Here is a 6,000-nt window from a genome sequence, read left to right as displayed (position 1 = left end):
AGGGGTGTGGGGGTGGGATTGGGGTGCCTGCTTTGCTTGGTACTTGGAAGATCCCCCAGTGCTCAGGGGAACTGAAGGGAAGGGAGGGAGGGAGGGGATTTGCGGCTCCTGCCTTCACGCTAATGCAATCACGACTGCCGTTTGCCACTGTTGCCACTGAGCCTGCAGTGCTCGCAAACCCCTCTCACGTTCTCTCTTCCCTCTCTCTCCCTTACACACACACACACACACTCTCTCACTTACTCACTCACTCACTCACTCACTGATGCTAGCGCACACACACACACACGCTCCCCTTCTCTCTTTCTCAGTCGTCATTCTGTACCGGCACGGACTGACACACACATTCCACTTCAGCGTGAATTCCAACTCGCCGATGAGCATCTGTTCCTTTTTTCAGCGTGGGCTTAAACTGTAAACACACATACACACAGAGAGAGCAAGAGAGAGAGAGCGGGATAATGACAGAGAAGCACCACAGAGGAAAAGCAGGTTGAGAGAGAGAGGGAATTAAAAGGAGTAAAAGCAGCGAAAAGGAGAAAGTCTCCTTCTCATCTCGCGCGAGCGGTGGGAGGACAGTTTGATTCAGTTAATAATTTGGATTAAACTGGCGACGCCTCTGCTCCAAAGTGTCCCACTAAAGGTAAGCAGGTCTCTCTTCCTTCAGCTGTCATTATACTCATGCATGCATGTTGATTTTAAAAAGGGAAATTGAACTTACTCCCAGCAACTGAGCAGTCTCTATTCAGTGATCTCACTGGTGTTTGCTCTCTTTGCAAAACCAGTTGAAATACTTATCTCTCTTGAGTGAGTGTGTGATGAAAAAAAAAACGTGGCAGAGCCGTGTCCTTGACTGCGCATCAACAGCAGGAGTATAGTAAGGAAAGCGGCTGCCCACGGGAGTCGGGGCAACCGCGCGCACTTGTGTGCGTCTCTCCCTGTGTGTGCTTTTGTGTAATGAAGTGGCGGCTTCGGTAAAGTGTCATTCAAACGCAGATTCAAGGGACACTTCACTCTGACCCCATTTGTAGATTTGGTAGTTTTCTTTAGCTCATCTGCATATGAAAAGGCTGTGTCGCTGATTATCGCGCCGTGGCACGTCAACTGGCTCTGCCAGGTTGATCTAATCTGTGTGTTTTAGGTCTAAAATATGGGAATAATGTTATAAAGAGTCTACTTCAAAGAGAGAAGAACATACTTAGTTTGTGTTTACACAGAAAACAGTTGAGATTTATAGGGCACCAGGGTCTGACGGCTCAATCACAGGCTCGAGATTAACCCTCCCGTTTGCATACAGCGCATAGATCAGCAATTGCATTAGTGGTAGAACCCTTCTTGTTGGTGGGGGTGAAAAGGGGATTAGAGGGACGAGGACATCAGAGAGGGTTGACAGAAATCTGATTTGCTCAGAAATATGGGATCACAGATGCAACCCCTGCCTTCTCCTTCTCCTCCTCCTCCTCCTCCCATTCCACAGCAGCAGATGTGTGAGCCGGAGAGAGAAAATGCAGGAGCGCTGCAGAGCTCTACGTCTATGCTATGAACTTAAGACTTTATTGTTACATCACTGCAAGTTGCTACATCAGATTTGCACGTCCTCAAACAATCGCGTGGCTCGCTCGTCTCAAGGATCCAAACGCACGCGGCATCCGAGGCCAACAGAATCCAATGGCTTCCGCTACTTTGAAAAGACTCTTCGTTTTTTTTGTTTTTTTTCACAGCATACTGCATATTTCTCACTTGTAGAGTGTGTGCTATTGAGACTGACAAAAGAGATACAGTGTGAGAGCCAGTCAATCCCATCTTCACCTACAGAGTCGATTAGAAGAGGAAGAATCTCTTCCTCCTTTTCTTTAAGCACATCTCTTGCAAATCATTTCGGTGTCAGAGGCACTGACTTTCGTCTTATCAGCTGCCGCCTGCTTCAAACACCTGCTTTGGAATAATGAAATTACGCCGCGAGGAGTCCACTTTACAGAGGGAGAAGAGGAGGCTGGACGCTCCCCCCCTCCCTGTGTACACAGAGGCTACACTGTGCGGAGGAAAAATGAGCATTCAGGGAATGCAGCCACAGAGCAGTCAGGTATTATGACTGCATTAGAGGGGGGATAAATGAAGAGGCATGCACTGTGGTTGTGGTATTATATTATAGGTGCATATCATGACAACATTGAGAGAATTAAGTGCAAGAAAACACATTTCGCCAACAGTAAAACTTGTAGGTATTGATGAGTTACAGACAGGATTTATAATTGTAACGCAACATTTTTTTTTCTACTTGGTGTTCAAAGTGAGCCGTGCTGCCTTCTGTTGACACACAGGTTTAATCAAGTCTTGGCCAATGGAATGACTTTAATTATGTAACTCTGCAATCTCAGGTTTGATTAGATTTTTTTTTTTTTTTTTGTTTTTAGGATTAATTGAACACTGTGCAGAAAATAAGTTGGGTTATTGGGTTTTTTTATCGAGTGGCTGTTTGTGACTCGGTCTGTGACCAATTTGAATCAACTCAAATAGGTTTGTGTAAAATCTTTAATATTTATTCATTTATTTTTGGTGTTTTAAATGCACAGGCAGAATAGGAAATGGAAAAATGGTGTTATCATTCATAGCTGGACACGTACGTCAATGGAAAGGTAGATTTTCTTGTGATCTGTAACTTGTTTTTAGGACTTTTACTGAACACAAATATCTGTATTTTGCTGTGGATTGTTCCATTAGTTGTAACTAGAATTCCATTAGACTTTGACAACCAAGAACTTTTGTTTTACAATGCCAAATTACTAGCTCTTAAATTAAAGCAAATTCCAGAGCCTATACCTTCTTTCTTGCGTTAAGAAGTTAAATCAATAAACTTCTAGATTCTGTTGTTCTGCAGTGCGTAACTTTTGGTCTTTGTGAACAGAAATTGATGACTGAATCCTTAATCTGAAAACAGGCTCAGTCAAACAATACTATCAGACCTGACTGAGGGAGGATTTGAGTGTATACAGCAGCAGGATAAGAAGCATTTATCCAGTCGTCAAACAGCTGAACAACTGGGTTTTTGAGCAGCAGAATTCACCACTGAAACTTTTCTTATGTGTCTTTAGTCAAACTTCCAACATGCTTTACAAGCTCAATGTTGCCATCGCCTCCATCTGTCTTGACATAAAACAAATCTGTTGTTGGGTGATAGGAGATCTAAACACAGGTATACTGAGGAAAACATGAGCTGAATGTAACACACATTTAAAAGTACATTTCAGAGCCTGACTACTTTTAAGAAGAATAAGAAGAAGTACTTCTACTTACACCAGGGTCTTCATGCATCTGCACTTTTGATTTCAGTAAATAATTCAAGCACGTATGCCACCTCAGGACATCTGACTACAATAGAAAAAGAAAGTCCACTCAGTCTAAAGTCAACCATGTAAATTTAATGGCAGGACTAAGCAGGCTGCGGCTAAATGAAAGCACACGTCCACTCGGCTGTCGTCATTTCACCTCATATTCGGTGCACTGTTTGATTAGGGTGAGCTGGTATTTATGGATGACCTGCAGCCACTACCGTGAGCGCAACTACGGCGATCAGTCACAGAGATGTGCCACCTATCATCGCCTTTCAAAAAGCAAGGGTCCATCAACAACCTTGGGCTTAAATGGAATCAATACTGAAGATTATTTCAGACTCTCTTTACCTTGGGCTCGTCTGTCTGTCTCCCCATGGGCTCATTTTGACACCATTCTACTCTAAATGAGGTGCATCCGTGTGCACATCTGTGAAGATAAAAGTGTGTCCGTCTGCATGCAACTCTAAAGGACCATTAAATGTAATATGCTGTCAGAAATGTGTGTGCACATTGTAAAATGCTAATCAGGCAGTGAATTTGGTTGTTTGCGCTGTGTTTGTGTTTCACGGCCAATCGCAGACGCGGTTCGCGGTTTCTCCCGCAGCGAGCTGCACTCGTCCCGTACCCCTGCAGACACGGCTCTCCCACACTCTCAGACAATCATCAGCAAGTCCTAAACATCTCAAATTAGAGTCTTACAGTGATGGATGACTCTCCATGAGCAGGAGATATTGCACACGCTTGTGCTCTGAATGATGGCCGACTCCCACCTCACTCCACCTTGCAATTATTTATATAGATTTGCTCCTTTTGTCAGTTTTCCTTGGACATGGTGGGTTTCTTCCTCCCTGTGGCAGAAATACCCCGCAGAGACTAAACCTCACCGTTTCTGCAGTGCCACAGATGCTGGAGCTTTAGAGAGAAAAGCAGACAAATAGAGGTTTCCCTGTGGTAAATATGTTGTTTGAAGCGACAGTGACAGTAGAGAGAATACATTTACCTTAAGACTCAAAAAAGAAACGAAAAAAAAAACCCAAGTTATTTTGGCTTCAACTCGTATTTTCTGTATGTTGAAACAGATTACACACAGTGTCTCCTGTAAGTTTGGCTGCAGCCCATTTTCCACCAAATGGTAAATGGTCTGCATTTATATGAGTGGTGGGAATTACATCACAATATGACTAGGGATGTCACAATTATAGATTTCCTTGGTACGATTATTGTCAGCGAATGAATCACATTATTATGAGTATCACGATCATTATGAAAACGTATGTATCATTGTGGTTTGTTTAGTTCATGTTTAAATTCCAATGACACAAATACATTAGGAATAAATGAAACGGACATCACATTACGTGTAAAGTAACGATAAGTGAACGCCGTTTAAATCGTCACGTTACACTGAAAGCTGAACACGCGTCGTACACAATTAATTGCAAATGACACGCTAACATTAATGTCCTACCAATTCGTATTTCCTCCTTTCACTGCAATATTTTGTGACAAAAACTCCCACATGTCTGATTGGATGCGCTTTGTTGGAGGGAATAACTCTTACTCTGCCATACTTCATTAATAATAATTAATATATTATTAATTATCGATAATTAATATATTGCAAGCTATATATAGCGACGCATCACAATATTTGTCTAACTGAAGTACTGAATATGGATAAAACGTCTCTATCTGAATTTATCCCTCTGTAACTTCCACCCAAGATTCCCCTCATTCCATTGAAGCAGTGCCACTATAAGGAGACATCAAATAGCAACGCCAGGTGACTGAAACTGGCAGGGACTGCTTACTTTAGAGCGCCTTAATCTTTTGTTAAAATATCGATATTTGCCCTGGCATATCGATTCTAGTATAAGCAAGGAAATTGATGGTATATCACTAAATCGATATTTTGACCCAACCCCAACTTCGTACTTTCTCGTCTTGATGACCGCTCAAAGTTGCTGCTCACACGCTGCCAGCACAGCCCTGAGGACACATCAACATGTAGACTAGTGCAATCAAACCCACAACCTTGCAGTTGAAAGACGACTTGCTCTACGACTGAGCTACTGAAACCAGGGTTCAGTTCGTTAACAATGATTTGTGTTCCCATTGTCAAGCATTCCAGTGAAAAGGGTAATACCAAAATAATCGATGCGTACAATCCCAGTTTTTGGTGCCTCTTTGTTGGGGTATCAAGCACATCTGCCTAGGCTCGGAAAATTTGGCGCTAGATACACTGCAGATTGCCGATTGGTTTACAGAGAATCGGGATTTCCATGTGAAGGTAGTGTCAGCACTTTGTCAAGAAGAAAAGAACATGGACAAATGGTGGATGTCCTCCATCTCTACCGATATCTGTGTCGCGTTAATCTTCTCCTCCGTGTGTTGCTCTGGTATGACGTCCCGATATTTACGTAGCTGATGCAACTATTACCTGCCGGTCTATGCAAAGCCAGATCAGAGCTGGAATGCACCGTGACCCTTGGAAGAGGACACCAGGATGACATTTTCACGAGAAGAGAGAAAGAGAAATGTGTTCACCTATTATGTATTGTGTTTCTAACGCAGGAGTGCATATTACAACACAAACTGACATCTTGCTACTGCTACATCTCGGATACTGACCAAAGAGAAACAACTGGAGACATGAAAGTTGTCTGTT

At 42.9% G+C, this 6,000-nt stretch overlaps 1 protein-coding gene across 1 annotated transcript in view; it reads left to right on the top strand.

Annotated features, from left to right (window-relative positions):
• The first annotated feature begins 271 nt into the window (after positions 1 to 271).
• The window catches only part of LOC122774891 (cadherin-12-like), a 128,741-nt gene continuing 123,012 nt past the window's right edge, over positions 272 to 6,000 (top strand). The window contains exon 1 of the mRNA XM_044034483.1: positions 272 to 643. The gene's annotated coding sequence lies outside the window, so the exon portion shown is untranslated. The remainder of the gene's footprint in view (positions 644 to 6,000) is intronic.

Source organism: Solea senegalensis, linkage group LG1 (assembly GCF_019176455.1).
Source record: "Solea senegalensis isolate Sse05_10M linkage group LG1, IFAPA_SoseM_1, whole genome shotgun sequence".
Classification (NCBI taxonomy): domain Eukaryota; kingdom Metazoa; phylum Chordata; class Actinopteri; order Pleuronectiformes; family Soleidae; genus Solea; species Solea senegalensis.
This window is presented reverse-complemented; position numbering and strand designations above follow the sequence as displayed.